This window comes from Heloderma suspectum, chromosome 2 (assembly GCF_057233095.1).
Source record: "Heloderma suspectum isolate Gila_16-S chromosome 2, 16-S_ref, whole genome shotgun sequence".
Taxonomy (NCBI): Eukaryota; Metazoa; Chordata; class Lepidosauria; order Squamata; family Helodermatidae; genus Heloderma; species Heloderma suspectum.
Window position 1 is genome coordinate 351,771,024 of NC_139459.1, and position 19,577 is coordinate 351,790,600.

Here is a 19,577-nt window from a genome sequence, read left to right on the forward strand (position 1 = left end):
TTTATCCTTTGCCTCAGGAAGCAAAACGCTTTGGGCCAGCCCTGTAGGTGCTGAGTCCCACACAGTGGTATAATAGAGCTGATGCAAAGGAGTGGACCTTGCAAGGGAGCCAGATATCTCCTCCCCCATGCTTTTCAGACTTTCACCAGTGAGGACATGTTTAGATAACTCTCGTTGAGTTTTGAAGTCTGTACAGTACATTTTTTTTGCACCTTGTGTCATGTGTTTTCACAGTGCTAGCTAGTGCAGTAGTAGCTTACATCTGCACCTTGTGTCATGTTGATTGATCACAATTCCAAGCTATGTTTCATAGATTTCTACAACTACACAGTTTTATTCTCTTGGCTATTAGTCATGTGTAAAAGTTGCATTTCTCATGAAACTCTGCTTCTATCTATTTTGAGTCTTTACAGAGATGCCCACAACCATCCTCCCTGCATCAGACAGCAGAAGTGGGACAGGTGAACCAGGTCCACAGCTGCCTGCTGATAATCACTTCATGGGCGGCGGCTCATGTGATTTTGAAAAAAAGGCCGGAGGACTTAGTGTCATCAGTGACAGCAAAGATGATGAGGAGCCCTTCTATATCAATGATGTCCCTGCTGAGACTGGGTTTTCCACTTCCACCCTTCTGCGTTCTTTGGGAGCAATCCCAAACCTCAGGAGCAAACATCCCCTGCTAAGCAGTGCCATCAACAACACCACCAACAACACCATCCACAGATGAGCGGAAACGTGCAGCTCCCGATACCACCTCAACTGGAACCGATACCCCCATTCCCCAAAGAAGAAATGCTGGTGGCAGGGTGAGCTCCTATGTGTGGTGCTTCTTCAAATATGCAGAGAACGACCGCTATGTCATGCTTTGCGATATTTGTAGAAGCCGTGTGCAGCTAGGAAAAGGAGGGGGCTGTCCACGAGTGGGCACGTCTGCCATGAGGCGACACATGGAGATGCATCATGCACTTTTTGCGCCCAAAGATAGCAATGGGAAGCCACAACCATCCAAAAAGAACAGTACCTCATCTTCCAAAGACCTCACACAAAGTGGTCCGGGTGAGAAGGGCACAGAAGGCAGCTTTGCTAAGAGGCAGGCGTCACTGGAGAAATGCCTCATGCTGACACAGAAATTCCCCTCTGACAGTGTCCAGGCACGAAGGCTGAATCAGGACCTGACAGTGGTCATTGCAAAATGTATGCTTCCCTTCTTCCTGGTGGAAGATGAAGACTTTGTGTGCTTCATGAAGAGATTGTGCCCTCGGTGGGATGTCCCCTCTCGTCACTACATTAGTGGCATAGCCATTCCAGCCCTGGCTTCTGAAATCAGAAGGGTACTCCAACAGGATTTGAAATGTGCAGTTGGAGGAAGTGTACGTTTAATGAGTGACACATGGACAAGTAACCAAACTAAGTCTTATCTGTGTGTCACCGCACAATGGGTATCCATCAGTGCGAGCAGCCGACTGACTCGTAGAACAGCAACATTGGCCCTCACAATGCTCTCAGGGACACACACAGCAGAAAACATCAGCAGTAGCATCAGTGGTGTTGTTCAGCCCTGGTTGGCCCCCTTAAACCTAACAGTGGGCTGTGTAGCAACAGACAATGCCTCCAACTACCTAAAAGCAGCCCGCATCGCACGGCTAAACCACCTTCAGTGCGTTGTGTACTGTTTGAACCTTGTGGTGCATTCCGGATTGAGCAACGCATCTCCTAAAATAGGCAAGCTACTTAAGGTGGCATTTGCACCACTTCAGGCAGTCCTGTTCAGCAATGGAGGCAATCGGCACCATCCAATGTAGCCGTGGCCTTCCAGAACACACATTCATTTTGGATGTGTGCACATGCTGGAACAGCACATTGCATATGCTTCAGAGACTCTGTGAGCAGAGAGCAGCTATAAACGACTACATCACTGAGAAACAACACCACTCCAATTTTTTTGTCACACCACATCAGTGGCTCTGGATTCAAGACCTGGTGGACATTTTAAACATATTCGATGAATGCACAACGCTACTGAGTGCAGACTATACCACACTGGGCCAAGTTCTACCTGAGCTGAAGATTATAGAGGGGGTGCTGAGAAAATGCCATGCTGAGCTTTGTGAGCGCACCAGTGCTGTAGGCAGTCAAGTCCCCAATCCTGCAGTTAGGCTTGCAGAATTCCTTCTGCAGGAGCTGGGCACCAACAAACACATCACTTCAATCAGGGGGGACACGAAATACGTTGCTGCTGCATTCCTTGAACCACCGTTCCGGGATAGCACAACAAGGGCAGTGCTGCCAAACCAGAACCCTGACTTCCAAAGTGTAAAAACCTATTTGACAGAGAAAGTCATGGAGTGCTGCTGCAGCCAGAGAGATGTGCTGGATGAGAAGGAGCTGGTGAAGAGTGAGGCTAGTAGAACTACTACCTCCCCTGAAGATAATATCTGCAGCAGTAGCACCATCACCAGCAGGAGGGGTGATGATGACGCCACAGCAGCTGCACCACCAACACAACATACAGAGTCAGACACAGGGGCATCTTTTCTCAAGTTCAACTTGTACTCCTCAATGGCAGTGGAGCTCGGTGTAAGTGGAAGCAGGCAGGGGGAATGTGCCAAAGCAGCCAGGAAAGGCTCAGCTTATGATGTGGCTATGCAGGAACTGGAAGCTTATTCCAGAGAGAGTTTCTCAGGAACACAGAGCAGCCCAGAGAGTGATCCTCTCCTATACTGGGAGACAAAACGTGGCATTTGGCCAGATCTGGTCAAAGTCGCCATTTGGCATATATCTTGACCTCCCTCAAGTGTGTCCTCTGAAAGGCTTTTCTCCACCACTGGCAACATTGTCACCACCCACCGAAGCAGACACACACCACAACATGTCTCCACCCTTGCCTTCATATGCTCCAACAGGGGATAGATTCCCAAGGAGCACCTCCCTCCAGCACCACCAGCTGTCAGCAGAGTAGAGCAGTCATCAAGTGAGGAGGAGGACCCCTGGGATGATGATACTGCTGCTAATGTGAGCCAGAGTTCTGAGGGACAATGAGGCAGAATGATATAATTTGTGAGTGTGGTCACACTGAGGTGTCCCTCAGAACTTTGTCCAAACAAGCAGTCCCTGTCTGGCCTGGGCAGAGCCCAAAGCACTGGCGATACGTGGCGGAGCTTTATAATAACTCACATGCCGAGTCCAGTTGCGCTGTCTGACCATGTGTGGCGGACTATGCAACAGCGTACATCCCTACTACACACACCTTGTAAGTGTACAACCTTGTGTGTGTAGTAGGGATGTACGCTGTTGCATAGTCCGCCACACATGGTCAGACAGCGCAACTGGACTCGGCATGTGAGTTATTATAAAGCTCCGCCACGTATCGCCAGTGCTTTGGGCTCTGCCAAGGCCTGACAGAGTTTTCTATGCATCCCAGTGTACTTCACTATCGACTGTATATGTGTATCTTTACCCCTCTGAATGTTAGTATGATTCTGATTCCCCAAATGTATGTATAGTTCTAATTCTCTTGATGTGTGCTTTTAATTCATTTTAAATTCTTTCATAAATCAAGGAGTTGCTTTCAAAGACCTTGTTGTGGTCTCTCTCTGGACTCCCTCAGGTTTTGGGTTTTCCTAAGCACCGAGAGTTCTATGTGAAAAGATCCCTCTCGTATGCATCCAGTTTACATGTATGTGATATGCACCTCCACGTAAAACAAAGCATACTTCATAGAATCATAGAATTAGGGATGGCGGAGAATTTCTCCACGAATCTCCGGGAGGCCGAATGCCAACGCATTTGGCCTCCCAAAATTGGTGGTGAAATTCTCTGCCGCCCCCGCCCCCCCCCCCAGGATGGGACTTACCTCCTTCGAATGTCCCTCTCGGTCACGGGTCCCGGCGGTGTTTCGGCGGCGTTTCGGCGGCATTTCGGCGGGGGCGGGGGCGGCGGCCGGTCGTCCGACCAGCAGCTGCCGCCACCATTACAAAGTAAAGTAAAAAAAAAAAAATAGGATAGGCAACGTAACAATTTACGTAGCCTATCACGGCTAGATTCTCAAAGTCAGCTGTGATAGGCTACGTAAATCTTTACATAGCCTTTCACGGGTGACTTTGAAAAAAAAAAGCACGTACACAAATGGCGGCACCCACGGGCGCCGCCATTTGCGTTCCTTATTTGGACAGGGGTAGTCTACGTAAAGATTTATGTAGACTATGGCGAAAATAAGGGCAACGCTATTTGCGTTGCCCTTATTTTCGCCGTAGTCTACGTAAATCTTTGCGTAGACTACCCCTGCCCAAACAAGGAATGCAAATGGTGGCACCCATGGGTGCCGCCATATGCGTATGCACTATTTTTTTCTTCTTCAAAGTCACCCATGATAGGCTACGTAACGATTTATGTAGCCTATCACGGCTGACTTTGAAAATCTAGCCATGATAGGCTACATAAATCGTTCCGTAGCCTATCACGTGTTTTTTTTTTTTCCAATTTACTTTTTTTATTTCATGGCCGGGGAGACGGGGCGCTCTCCCCCAGCCTGAATTTCGGCCGGGAGGGATGGGGTGCCTCCCCCCCGCCAAGAACTTTGGGGGGAGAACCGAAGCGCCTCCCCCCCACCGCGAAGCAAGCTACGGGACCAGGTAAGGGACTTTCGTCCATCCTTACATAGAATCATAGAATCATAGAATCATAGAATCATAGAATCATAGAATCATAGAATCATAGAATCATAGAATCATAGAATCATAGAATCATAGAATCATAGAATCATAGAATCATAGGGTTGGAAGGGGCCTACAAGGCCATCGCTTCCAACCCCGTGCTCAATGCAGGTATCCAAGTCAGAGCATCCCTGACAGATGGATGTCCAGCCTCGTCTTGAATGCATTCATTCATAACATCAGGGATGCTGACTGGCCATCTCCCTATGAGGGAAGCTTACAGCAGCTGGGCTTGTTTGGCTGGGAAGGCATTCTTGTTGCGGTTAATAGTAAGCAAACACAGAGATCATTGTGTACAATGATCTAGATTTAAAAAATTATATCTGTGGACTTGAACCAAGGAATTGTTTCCTTTTTTTTTTTAGAAAGAACTTTATATACAAACAGAACAGAACAGATCAAAACAAAACAAAACACAGAAACAATTGTAACGTTGGGCTGGGCACTGGCTGGCTGCAGGCCTCAGTTCGTAGGAGGATGCAGTTTCCGCTCCATGGCCTCCACCCTTCTTTGAAGGTCATCACCTGTGTGTAGAAAGAGAAGAATAAAGCACAATGGTAATATGCATCTTGCAGGCAGAGTTGTTAGCTCAGGTCAGGTGCCATTCTGTAGTACTACTTACAGGTCCTCCTGAGCCTCTGGACGTCTCTCATCAGATGCATCAGGAGCACAAGAGGAGGGACTACATCTGTGGTAGAAGGGTGGCCTTCCTCCACAGATGCTGCTTCTCTTGCTACTGGCTCTTCGGTCTCCTCCTCCTCCTCTTCCTCCTCCTCCTCCTCCTCCTCCTCTTCCTCTTCCTCCTCCTCCTCCTCCTCCTCCTCCTCCTCCTCTCTCCTCTCCATCTCCACGGCCCTCAGTGCCTCCTCTGCCAGCAAGGCATGATGCGCAGCTGTGGGATGTCACAGTAACAGAATGAATGCATTTATATATGTGGTGAGTGAACAAAACCACAGTCATTGACTGATTGTCTATCACCATCCCCACTACCATAAGAACCACTGATTCTGTCCTCCCAACACAAGGTCTAATGATGAAGGGATAATTAGGGAGGCAGGTTATAGAGTACTGACAGTTTTGGTGTGATGGGGATGGTTGGACTTCTGTAGACATGCACAGGATTGCACTTCTAGTCACCCCATTTCTACATTTGCAAGGTCATGGTATTTATTTATTCTATTGATGCATTGCATAAATGCCACCTTTTTTCCTAGTGCAAGGAACCCAAGGCGGCTCACATTAGCCTCTTCCTCTCCATTTAACGCTCACAACAACAACACTGAGGTAGGCTGGGGCTTTCTGACTGGGCCAAAGTCACCCAGCGAGCTTCCATGGCTGAGTGGACTATACTCAGATCTCCAAGCTCTCAGATGAACACTTGCTCATGAGTTGACTTGAGTGCCAATGTCTTGGTAGAAAGGTGGGGTGGGTGGGGTGCAAAAATTCAGCAATCGCTACATGAAGAAGGATGACGTGCACACACCGAGAGGCTGGTCCTGTTGCTGCTGGGCTGGTGCCAGTGACCCTGTGTGCACTGTGCAGAGACCAGCAGCAGCAGCATTTCCCTGGAAATGGACAGCGTGTCAGTGTGTAATATGAGTTGTAGCCAGGCCCGCATAATCCTATGCATGTGGTTGTACAGGAAAAAGCAATGCAGCAGTTGCCAGGATCCCTTCAACCAGCCAAAGTGGCCGGAAGATGATGGGACCTTTTTCTGTCCAAGTTCAACAAGCATAGGATTGCAGGCTAAATGTCAGGATTTGTTTGTTTCCACATGAGACCACAAAGAGATTGCTTCATTTTTGGTACACATACTTGTCTTCATATTTAGTTAAGCTTGATGATGGGATGGGATAACTATAACTTACCAGGCATATACCTCTGCGAAAATGGGGGCTAGCCTGCTTTGACCCACACTCTGTGGATGCGCCAGTAGTAGGCAGGGGGGTTGGACAGCGGTGCCCTCCTCTCAGCAGCAGCAATCCCCTCTCTGATGAGGGACTGCTTTAGTGCCTTCCATTTGGACCTCAATTGTCCGATTGTGCGATGGTGGCCCGCTTGCTCCATCCTCCTCTTTATCCGGGCCCAATAAAGTTCATTGCGGCAGGAGCAGCTGCCAAACAGCACTGCCACCGCCTCGCTGCTCTTAATGTTGATGAGGAGGGCCTTGGTCTCCTCATGGTCCCAACTCCTGCCACGCATTGGTGCAGCCACTTTAGAGCAGTTACTACACACAAACACACACACACCAAGACAGCCACGCACAACCACCACTTAACTACACACACACAGACCAAACCGGACAAAAACACCACAATGCACAACTACATGTGCGCGCGCACACACACACACACACACAGGCCAGACAAAACCACCACAACACACAAACAACACTGATACAAGGAAATCCACTAAGCACCACCACTAACACACCACCACCACCACACAACAGAAGTCCACCCACAAATCACCACGCAGACACAAGCGTAAATGCAGATGACATTCAGGACGTTAGCAGGAAGTTGACGAGAGATTTTGCGGAAGCGGAGCTGCAGCCCCATTTTTTTTTTTTATTTGTGAGCCGGTTAGGTTAACAAGACCAGTAAACGCGAGGATCATCAAGCACAAATACACAGAAATTAATAAAATCACAATCCCTGTCCCTGTCCGAGAAAACAAGACAGCGGGGGAGCGCACAGAGGGCAGGAAACATTTCGGGCAGCAACGAAAAAGATACGTAAATAATTATGAAAATAGTAGGAACGTTCTGGCCAAGGCAATCCCAACAATGGCGAGAGTGCGGCGGAAGCTACGGGGGGATTCCCCCCTAGGGAGGAAATACGTAAGCAATCACAACAAGGGAGAGTGCATCGGAAGTTACATAGGGTCAATGCCGGCCGACGGAAACTGCATAAATATTTGCGATGAATAGTCTTTCGAAGAATGGCGGAACGGGACGGGCGGCTGTTGGGCGCGGAGGATTTTTCGACGTTTGCTGCGATTTTATTTACGTAACTTTCAAGGCGGGAAAAATACACACAGTATTTCGGGGGATTGTGGACAGCGGGATGGGACAGAGGACGCCAACTGCGTAAGTCAAGCGGAATGGTATGAGCACAATTTGTACATCCCTACTCTGCTGCCTTCTGTGAAATGGATAATTTAGGATGGCCATGCCCAGCAGAACAGCCAATTTGTGAATGGGCACACCCTCTTATGAAAGCCATTTAGGGACAGCCCCCACAAAAGTTTGCAACATTCCTAATATGCCTTGTAAACAAGACAGGGGACCACTGGCCTAGCAAACTTCACAGCAGTCCTCTGGGGTTCCATAAAATCAGGCCTAATCTTTTCTATTCATAGTCACTATTTTATTTCAGTAGAAATGAATAGCTTAGAATCACATCCTTAAAGTATTATGTACAGTAGCGTGCAGACCAATAGACCTGAAGGCTGCAATCCTACACCCATTTACCTGGGAGTAAGCCCAACTGAACTCAATGGGCAAGCCTTATTGAACTCAATGGGACATGTTTTGCATTAGAAATGTATAGAATTGCCTGGGAAGGTATAGCAATCTAAGAAATAAATAAAATATTTAAGGGCATCAAATGAAACAAGTACTTTCTCCTACCTGGTTAAACCTTTCAGGCCACACAATGGCATTCTGATCAATGGTGAACTTGATATCCGGAGCGGCCTGTCTCTCTATACTCCCAACTTCCACTGTAGCAGTGGACGTATTGGGAAAAACCACCCAGTTCACAATATAAAAGTCAGATGCCAGTTCCCCGTGCTCATCCATATAAGCTCCATCCATGGAAGCATTGTAAAGTTGGAATTATCTCAGTAAAGAGTGTAGCTAGAATGACTGAATGAATAGCGTTGCCCTTATTTTCGCCGTAGTCTATGTAAATCTTTACGTAGACTACAGGGACCAAATAAGGAACGCGAATGGCGGCTCCCTATGGGGGCCGCCAGTTGCGTACATGCTTTCTTTCTTTCTTTTCAAAGTCACCCGTGATAGGCTACGTAACGATTAACGTAGCCTATCACGGCTGACTTTGTAGATCTAGCCGTGATAGGCTACGTTAATCGTTACGTAGCCTATCACAGGGGCGTGTTTTTTTTTCTTTTGAAGTTCACGGCCGGGGAGACGGGGCGCTTCTCCCCGGCCTGAATTTCGGCCGGGCGAGGCGGGAAGCCTCCCCCCCGGCCTGAACTTCGGGGGAGCAGCAAAGCGCCTCCCCCCACCACGAAGGAAGCTGCGAGACCAGGTAAGTGACTTTCGTGCACCCCTAGTCTTCACTTTGTAATCACTCCCGTGCCTCCCAACCTCTTCTTCCGGGGTTTTTTGTTACTAGAAAAATAGATGCTAAGGAAAAATCAGTCTGAATAGCTGCTGAATGCCTTTGGAGTGTTACTGCTAGGAGGCCTCCATCTGGAAGCAACCTTACTTTGGATTCAACCCAATATCAAACACTGAAAATTCACTGGGCCATTCATGCTGTTTTAAACACCTCTGTGCAGAAATTAGGGATGGATGAAAGTCCCTTACCTGTTCCCGCAGCTTTTTTCAGGGGGAGAGGCGCTCCGTTTCTCCCCCCGAAATTCTTGGCGGGTGGGGAAGCACCCCGTCCCTCCCCACCGAAATTCTGGCCGGGGGGAGGCGCCCCATCCCTCCCCGCCGAAATTCTGGCCAGGGGGGAGTGCCCCGCCTCTCCGGCTGTGAAAGAAAAAAGTAAAGTAAAAAAAAAAAAATGATAGGCTACGTAAATATTTACGTAGCCTATCACCCCTAGATTTTAAAAAAAACACCGTGATAGGCTACGTAAGTCTTTACGTAGCCTATCACGACTGACTTTGAAAAAAAAAAAAGTGTGTACACAAATGGCGGCGCCCATGGGCGCCGCCATTTGCATTCCTTATTTTGGCATGGGTAGTGTATGTAAATATTTACGTAGACTACGGCGAAAATAAAGGGAACGCTATTTTTTTTTCCAAAGTCAGCCGTGATAGGCTACGTAAACATTTACGTAGCCTATCACGGTGTTTTTTTTAAATCATATTCGGCTGCACAAAAGAGACCAGGTCTACCATGGCCTTGTAAGTCATTCTTGCGCTGAAATAGTTCTCAAAGATGCTGTAGCCCAGGTGCCAGCACCTTATATCTCCTATCCTCCAACAAAAATAGATGTCCTCAGATTTCCATCCCAAATTCCATGAAAACATATCACATTTCTTGTGTCATTTATTAAAATGGCCTTTCTAGAAATCTCAACATTTTACTCTAAGAACTAGACTCCCAGTGACACTAATGGGAACTTTCTTCCCAATGCAATGAGCGGTATGAGGGGGGAATTTTTGTTGGGACAATTACAATGGGGAAAATGTTTACGTACCCCTTCCCCACCCTTTGGACTTCTGTGCCTAATTGTACACCCTCCCTGGCATGTATTTGCATCATACATATACAGTGTGGATGCGAGATGCAACACCCCCCTCCCCCAGATATCTTGTCACATTTGTTTTAGTCCTCAGGCTACTACTGACCTAGAGCCCAATGCAACATAACTGATGCCTGCATCAGGAGTTCTGCAAATGTCATGATGCATAGCCCTTGGCAAACAAAAGGCCCTGAACCACAAAGCCAGGGAAGAAGTTCAGTCCAGTGTTGGAGAAGCTTTGAAGAAGCAGGGTGAAATCTTAAACATACTTGGCAGGAAATAAGCCCTGCTGGGTACAGTGAAATCAATATTTGAGTTAGCATGCATCACATAATTGCAGGACATATCCAACAAAAATGTATCTTGAAGGGTTTCATGAGATGGTGGGGTGGTTCTTCAAGAAGAAGGGTAGTTTGGGGGATGTTTGCTAGTTAAGCATCAGAATGTAGAAGGCAGGAGGAGCAGTCAGCCTCCAGCTAGAAAGGAAATATAGAAGAAAGGTTGACAGGAAACTGGTTTCCCTCCTTGGGCAAACTGTACTCTCCCTACAGATGCTGCAATTGGGAAGCTAATTCCAAAATCTTCCTGGCATTACATCCTAAATCACATTGGAACCCCTTGACGTTTCTATATTTTATTTTATGGCAGCTTATGATAGTGTACATGGTTTCTATCCATATTTGTGAAGACATTTATTTTTGTTGCAGTATGGGAGATATAAGGTGCTGGCAAATCCTGCCCTTCTAGTTTGCCATTCATGAGATCAACCAGAATCTGGGGCCCTTGCCCAATACATAAATGAGCCTTGAGTTATTATTTTTTTCCAAAATTCCCAGCTATGATTTGGAGTGATATATTTACTTCGTATTTTCTCACCTTTGCTCAAACACATTTCCTTCAAAACAGCATGTCACTTGCTTATCTGTATTAGCCCTATGGTATTGGACTGATTTCACTCTGAGCTATCTTTTGAGCTCTATGTACTTCTCAAAATACTTCATGTGAAATATTTGTTTCATAAGCTGAGCATGGTAACCATCATACAGTAAGCAGTTATCTCCTTTCCCAACTTCTTTATCTGAATCACCTGCTGGCTTTTCCTGAGTTCAGCTGGGAACACTGTGTTTTTCTCATAACTGGCTCCTAGGTCAGTGAAAAGTTCAATGAAACAGCTGTTGTGAGAATCAAACCAATAAAAATGTCATACAAGAAACGCCTGTTTATTTATAGAAGTTATAAACGAATGAGACAGGTACGTTTATGAAAGAAGAGGGAGAGGGAGAGGGAGAGGGAGAGGGAGAGGGAGAGGGAGAGGAGGAGGAGGAGGAGGAAGAAGAAGAAGAAGAAGAAGAAGTCCAATAATCTTTGTTTTGCATAACTATTTGATTATTATCCAGGTTGATGCAGGAGTCTCAGAAAGACTTCTGGGGCAAATATCTGTCACACTGGGAGCGGCCATTTTAATTCCCACAATGCCCATATTTTAGAATATGATTTGGGCGCATTGTAGGGAAGTGAAGGAGTGCCTCCAGGACTCAGACATATTTTTATAAGGGGGGTGGGAGGCAGTGCAGGGGAGATGTGAGGGCAGAGCGCTCTCTGCATTGCCCAATCTCTCCACATTTGTTTTAGTGGTTGGACAAGATGAAATATGGCCTCCCTGACCTGGGCATTTTGGAGCATTTCCCATTAGCTACGGAAAACGAAGAGCTCGTCCACATGGAAAGGGCAGGCTGAGGAGAAATTCCCCACAGATTTCCTCTTTGCTTGTTCGCAGTTGTTTGGTTTTATCTGAATATCGCAAACTTTCATGTGTCAGGCATTTTTTTTCTTCAGTACTAGTCAGTCGAACTTTGCTGAACTGCTCCCTCGCTGACCCATGAAATAGACCTACTCTGGGGAATGGCACAAACATATTTTTCTCCAGGTCCCCATGGAGCCACACAGAAATTCAACAATGCTGAAGGAGTGATATTTCCTGCCTTATAATTATCAAAATTATGGTGATTTCTTCTACTTCTCGCCAAAGCTGACGGGAATCCTCACCATGACCCGAATACCACTTTTGGAAACAATGGAAGAAATCTCAAATCAGGAGCAACACTTGGTAACTCCTCATGTATGAATCCTGAAAATCTGGTGCATAAATACCTCCTGAGCCACTGAGCACCGGGGGGGTGAGATTGAGGGAAGGCAGGGGCTACGCCAGTGTGAGGTTTCATATCATCCCCTTTAGATCTGAGGCTGTGGCTGGACTCCATCCCTATTAGCATAGTCTCTGCAGCTGTGCCCTTGAGAGAGGCTCTGGTCTCTACTTAGCTGGCTCTGAGACCAGTCCCAGGGTGTTTGTGTGTGCATGTGGGGGCAGTGAGGCAGAGAGACACTACAGTGGGCATTTCCAGCATGCTGCTGCTGTTGCTGCTTTGTATTTTCTGCTGCCCCATGTTTCCTGTGGGATGCTGAAGACAAAATGCCCAGTGACGGTTATCAGTGGACAAACAGCACCTTTAACTATTACAGGCCAGGAGACTACCTGATTGGAGGGATCACTTCTACACAAAATACTGACTTTTTAAGATATGGCTTCTTCAGGCCTCCCTCAACAGGGTTTCTCCCGTAAGTACTGAGTTGCCTGACTGTGAATTCATGCTCTCCGGCCATCTCTTCTTGGCAGCGACAGTGAGTCTCTCCTTCCTGCTGTCTGTTCCTGGAGTCCGGAAAGCCACATCCCTATTCTGGGCACTTTTGCTTTGGGGAAAAGGTCCTTGTGGAGGGTGCTCAGCTGCTCAGGCAACATTCAGGATGATCAACGTAAAGGAGACTTTTATAACTAAGGGGGATTATAACATCCTAAAAAACATTTGTACAGTGGGAGCACTTCACTTCACAACATTTAATCAAAGACATTCAATCATTAAGAAACATGTCACACTTGGGTTTTCTTTTCCTGCACGGTAATATAATTCGTTAGCTTTGCCATGAGATGTATTTCCCATATTTTCCCCAAGTTATTATTTCATATTTCAAACCTGTCCTTTCCTGCAATGTTTAGCCTACACAGTTGTGCAGTTATATGAGATCACTTTACAATTCTGGAGAAGACTCTTAGGAGTCCCCTGGACTGCAAGGAGGTCAAATCAGTCCATCCTAAAGGAAATCAACCCTGAGTGCTCATTGGAAGGACAGATACTGAAGCTGAAGCTCAAATATTGTGGCCACCTAATGCGGAGAGAAAACTCTCTGGAAAAGACCCTGATGCTGGGAAAGACTGAAGGCAAAAGGAGAAGGGGACGGCAGAGGATGAGATGGCTAGATAGCATCACCGATGCAATGAATATGGACTTGAGCACGCTCCGGGAGAGAGCGCAGGACAGGAAGGCCTGGCGTGCTATGGTCCATGGGGTCACGAAGAGTCGGACACGACTGAACGACTGAACAGCAACAACAATACCCATCACTGAGAATACTATCGAGTCCAGCTGAACTGATTATTGAAGTATTTTTCTAATATTTTTGCACTTTTTTATAGAGCAGGAGATAGGAGTTTATCTTCCAATGAATGCGTGGGAGGATTTTTGTACTAGGGGACATGCCACTCTCTTGGCAACTTACAGAGGGGTAAGAGTGTGCTGCAGGCAGCAAAGCCAACCAAGAATGTAGAGAATAAGCCTCAAATGAAGTGGGGACTTGTTCATGAAAACTTATGCAATAAATGAGTACCATCCAAAATAAAATGCCGTCCGCTAACCCCACACACTCAGCTTCACATGCTTTCTCATGCTTTGTCCTGTGTAATCCGGTCCTCCTTATTTGTGAGTAGACAGCCCTCTCATACTGCTGTTCGCATTGGGAAGAACGTTCCCATCAGTGTCACTGGGAGTCTAGTTCTTAGAGTTAAATGTAGTGATCTGTATTGCATAGAAAGGTGATTTTAGTGAATGATGCAAGAATTGTTAAAAGTTTTCATAGAATACAGGATAAAAATCTCATGACATCTATTTTGGTTGCAGTATAGGAAATTGGAGGTACTGGTCCGTCCTTCCCTTCCTGTTTGCCATTCATGAGATCAACCAGAATCCGAGGCTCTTGCCCAATATCACCCTGGGCTACAACATCTATGAGAACTATTTCAATGCAAGGATGACTTATGAGGACATGGTAGACCTGGTTTCTTTTGGGCAGCCGAATATCCCAAACTACAGCTGTGGAAGGCAGAATAACCTCTTAGCAGTCCTTGAAGGGTCCGACTCCGAAATCTCCAACAAGATTTCAACCATACTGGGCATCTACAAAATGCCACAGGTATACGAATGGGAGTGAGGGAGTAGACTGAATCTACTTCCACTTTGCTGTCTCACCAGAGAAGACCAGGAGGTGTCACTGGGCTGGGCATCACCATGGAAGGCTGGAGACAGACAATATTTATCAAAATAAATGATAAATGATACAGTGTGAGAGACTTTCTACCTTCCTTAGAATACACCCTCATCCATTCCTGCCCCCCATCATTTCTGCACAAGGGAGTTTGAAAAAGTATGAATGGTGTGGTGAGTTCTCATTTTCTGATATTGGGTTGAATCCAAACAGAGGGTGCTTCCAGATGGAGGCCTCCCAGCAGTAACACTCCAAAGGCATTGTGCAGTGATTGAGACTGATTTTTCCTTAACAACAATTTTTCTAGTAACAAAAAATCCCAGCAGAAGAGGTTGGGAGGCATGGGAGTGGTTACAATGTGAAGACAACATTCTGGACCTCCCATAAATATCCCTGTAAGGAAGCAAGATAAGTCAGTCACACATAATACCACTGCAATCAATGCCATTTTACTCACAGCTTACTTGTCCAATTGATTTCAATGGGATCTTAATTAAACAAATTTAGGCTGAATCCAATTTTGTATTTTTAGGATTCCTGGAAACTATCCAGGAAGTTGTAATACTGAAGTATGGGGTATAAATCTTTTAATTATATAAGTAAAAACATACATGGAATGAGTGCAAACTCCATGACTATAAGAACCCCGTATATGAACTTCCCTCCAACAATGTCTCTGGAACATTTATAAAATCTGTCTCTTATTTGAATTTCCATTGGACAGCTTCCTTTTTGTGAAAAGGACAAAGAGTTCCGTGGCATCCAAAAAACCTCAGAGGTTTATTAGGGTATTTGTTTTTTTGGACAAGAGTCCACTTTGTGGGGAATGTAATTCTCTTTAGTGAATACACCCAGTGTCAAATCCCCCTCCCTCCCATACCTTCCTAGAACAAGGAATTACTGGAAACCACTGCAGGGGAAAGATGGGGAACCAATGCAGAGCAGAGGTGTGCACTGACCCCCAGCTTTGACTGTGCACTGACCCCCATTCAGCACATCAGAACTGGCCCCAATCTGATTTGGAGCCGGTCTGCTTTGAGTCGTTACCAAACCTGAGTCGAGGATGGAACATCTGAGGCTTCGTGCTCCCATTGACTATCATGGATGGCATTTGTAGGCATAATAGCCCCCGAGGAGGCGTATCTATCTGCCAAATATCAGAAAAAAGAGGGGCAGGATTTTTTTGTACTTGAATCATGGCACACTAGAGTTTTCAGCAGGGCATAGTTAAGCCGTGGAAGTCGTTACCACAGGAAGTAGTGATGGCCACCATTTTGGATGGCTTTAAAAGGGGTGAGACAAATTCCTGGAGGAGAAGGCTATCAAGGGCTACTAGTCCTGATGGCTATGTGCTACCTCAACCACCAGAGGCAGTGAGCCTATGTGCACCAGTTGCTGGGGAACATGGGCGGGAGGGTGCTGTTGCACTCATGTCCTGCTTGTGGGTTCCTGGTCGACAGCTGCTTGGTCACTGTGTGAACAGAATGCTGGATGAGATGGGCCGGTGGTCTGATCCAGCAGGGCTGTTCTTCTGTTCTTATGCACCGGCCCCCAGCTTTCTCTTGTGCACTGACCCTGATTCAGCACTTTGGAAACTCACCCGTTCTGCTTGGACTGATTTAGAGCCAGTTTGCTGTGAGTCATCACCAAACCCTAGTTGAGGTTTGAAAGTCTGAGGTTTCATGCTCCCAGTGACTGTCATGGATAATATTCCTAGACATTATTACCCATAGAGTTGAAGAAAGGCAATCTGATATTTGCCATTTTATTTTCAATTCTTTTTCTCCAATGATGACCAACATAGAAACATTTTTTTTGCCCCTCAGCAGCTGCACACTGTCTCAACATTTATTTCTTTATTACATTTCTATACTGCCCACTAGCCAAAGCTTGCTGGGCAGTTCACAAAACTTAAAAACCTTCATTGGGCTGTTCATCACAACCCCACAGTCTCCTTTTTTGACAACCAATGTTAGCTCAGTTTCTAGCAGCCTATGTGTGTGGTGTTTCGGCCATGTGTGTTTCTCTAAGCATCGCCACTTCTATTTGCTTGCTTTATGTGATGTGGTCTCAGAGTTCACCTGTGGCTTTTCCATTTCTTGGCCAAGTTCATTTTCTCTGAGCCAGATTGGTTTACTGTCTGTGAAATGGGAAAGGATGGCAGAACCAGCACTTTTCCATCTTGTTGAAATTCTTCCAATTCCACTACCAAGCTTGTTTTGTTTTGGGCCTGTTTTTCAGCTCATTCAAATGGGGAAAGTCTGTATTTCTATGTATATTTTTGAATGTGTGGACTTTCCCCCTATTGAGTGAAGTGCGAAAGAGCAAGTAATTATTGAAAACCCCCAATCTCTTTCCCTCTTTCTAGCTCAGTTATGGTTTTATCAGTCAAGGTCCCAAGGACAGACACAAGTCCCCTTTTTTGTACCGGATGGTCCCCAAACCAGAACCTCCATACCTGGGGATTGTCAAACTGCTCCTGCATTTCAGATGGTCTTGGATCAGTCTCCTGGCTCCAGGCAATGACCACGGAGAAAAGTTCATGAGTAGCTTCACAGCTGTGGTCATCAAGAATGGAATTTGTGTTGCCTTTTCAGAAAGCATTCGAGGGCTGAGTGCAAGCCAGCTTTCATACATAGCTTCACGTTTTGTAAAAACTCAGGTCAATGTAATTGTTTGTCCAGTGGACTCTCAGATCATATACGATCTGGAATTAATACTGAAAGAAGTTGAGAAGACCAAAAAATCGACTGTGGGGAAAGTTTGGATTACAACAACTCTGAAAGAATACAGCATCAGCTTGATGTACAAAAACGTTGATCTCCAGGACACCAAAGTTTCTTTGTCCTTCTTAATCAAGAAAGGTAGAAGGAAGCAATATGGCAATTTTAGTTCATTTGTCAAGGCCTTAGTGCATTTTGGGGAGACAGCATTTCATTGTTCATATTCCAGTCATGTGCGGTCTCTGAAAGTCTGGGAAAGATGCAGAGAAAAAGAGAACTGGGAGAACCTGTCCCAGGAGGTGACACAAAGAATCCTGTCTCAACACTCCTACAGTATATACAGTTCCATCCAGGCTGTGGCACAGACCTTACATGCTGCGTACTCATCCAGATCAAATGGAATGAGGATGGTGGGTGGGGAGAAGCAGGCACTTCAAAGGGCACAGTCATGGCAGGTATTCCTTCTCCTTCACACATTTCATGTATTGATTACATTTATACCCCACCTTTCCTCCAAGGAGCTCAAGGTGGCACATATATTCTCTTCCCCATTTTTGTTCTCGGAAGAGTCCTGTAAGTTAGGTGAAGCGGAGAGTTGGTGACTGGCCAAAGCAATCTTGTGATTTGGGGATTTGAAACCATGTGGGGGCAGGGAGGTAGTCGTAGAGTTACAGTGGTCGATGAGGTGCTTCAGTCAGAATTCCTTCATGTTTTGAGTGTTTGTTCTTTTGAAAGGTGTCCAGAACCAAACGAGGATTCTGTGGGTTTATCACCTCCCCAGCTACTCAATAATCTGCCACCCAGAGATGGCAGGGGTGGTCTCAGTTTGTGGTAGTGGGATCTCCTGCAGAGGCTGCCCTGTTGGGAGTGTCTTAGGTCTTCACAGCTGTATCAGATGATATCACTCTGTTGATCTGGGTATGGAGGTAAAGAACACGGTCTATTTGTCAAGGAGAGATCACTACCTGGATGGATTTTAGGACTTTGAAGAACTGCTCCACTTTACCATGATTTGCATAGCCTCAAGGAAAGATCTACCTACATTTGCTGGACTGTGAATAGGACTCTCCTAGAAACTGGGAATTCTGCATACAGGTTAAGATACCATATTCCTGCCATAAAACCAGAACAGGGGTTAGTGGCCTGGCAGAATCAGTGTAGAGTAGAGCTCCAAATGGGCAGACCCAAGATGTACCACAGACTTTCCAGAAATTCCTAAGTGTGTCTGTTTTTCTATGTCATTCTAGCTACACTCTTTCCTGAGAAAATTCCTTCTTTACAATGCTACCATGGATGGAGCTTATATCGATGAGCACGGGGAACTGGCATCTGACTTTTATATTGTGAACTGGGTGGTTTTTCCCAATATGTCCACTGCTAGAGTGGAAGTTGGGAGCATAGAGAGACAGGCCTCCTCAGAGATCAAGTTCACCATTGATCAGAATGCCATTGTGTGGCCCAAGAGGTTTAACCAGGTAGGAGAAAGTACTTGTTTCATTTGATGCCATTCATTCATTCATTCATTCCATTGCTATACCCTCCCCAGCAATCCTATATATTTCTAATGCAAAATAGAGTTCATTAAGGCTGGCCCATTAAATTCAGTTGGGCTTACTCCCAGGTGAGTCAGCGTAGGATTGCAGCCTTAACTTCTATTGAATTGTTAGCTACTGTACAGAACACCTTAGAAATATGATTCCCAATCCAATAATTTATACTAAAATTACATAGTGAATATGAATAAAGAAGGTTTCTCATCGTTTCAAGGAACCCTTTGAGGACTGCTGTGAATTTGGGTAGGCCAATGGTCCTCTATCTTGTTTATAAGGCCAATTTGAAATGTTGCAAATTCTTGTGGGGGGTGTCAAAACATGGCCTCCATGAGAGGGTGTGCCCATTCATAAAATGGATTATCTGGTGGGCATGACCATCATAAATTACCCATTCCACAGAAGGCAGCAGAGGGGGCAGGGAAGCGGGGCAGTGTAGGGGAAGATCCCCCTGCCTCCCATCATGTGTGCCATTGTATAGCAATGTGTGGGTCACCTGTGCATTTGCTGGCCCTGATTTTGCTTTGAAGTTTTGTTTTCTGTGTGAAAGGGGTGGCTCTGTTTGTGTACGTGTGTGTGTGAATGAGAGGGAGAGAGATTTCTGTATCTATTGGTAGAAATGTATTAAAATGTTTTTGTACACTCCATGTTGGATCTTTTTCTTTCTTTTTTTGACCCTTTCTTTAGCCCCTTTATAATTTTATTTGTTAAATATACCAGCAAATCCTTCATTATTATACAACCCCACCACCCCACACACTCAGCATTGCA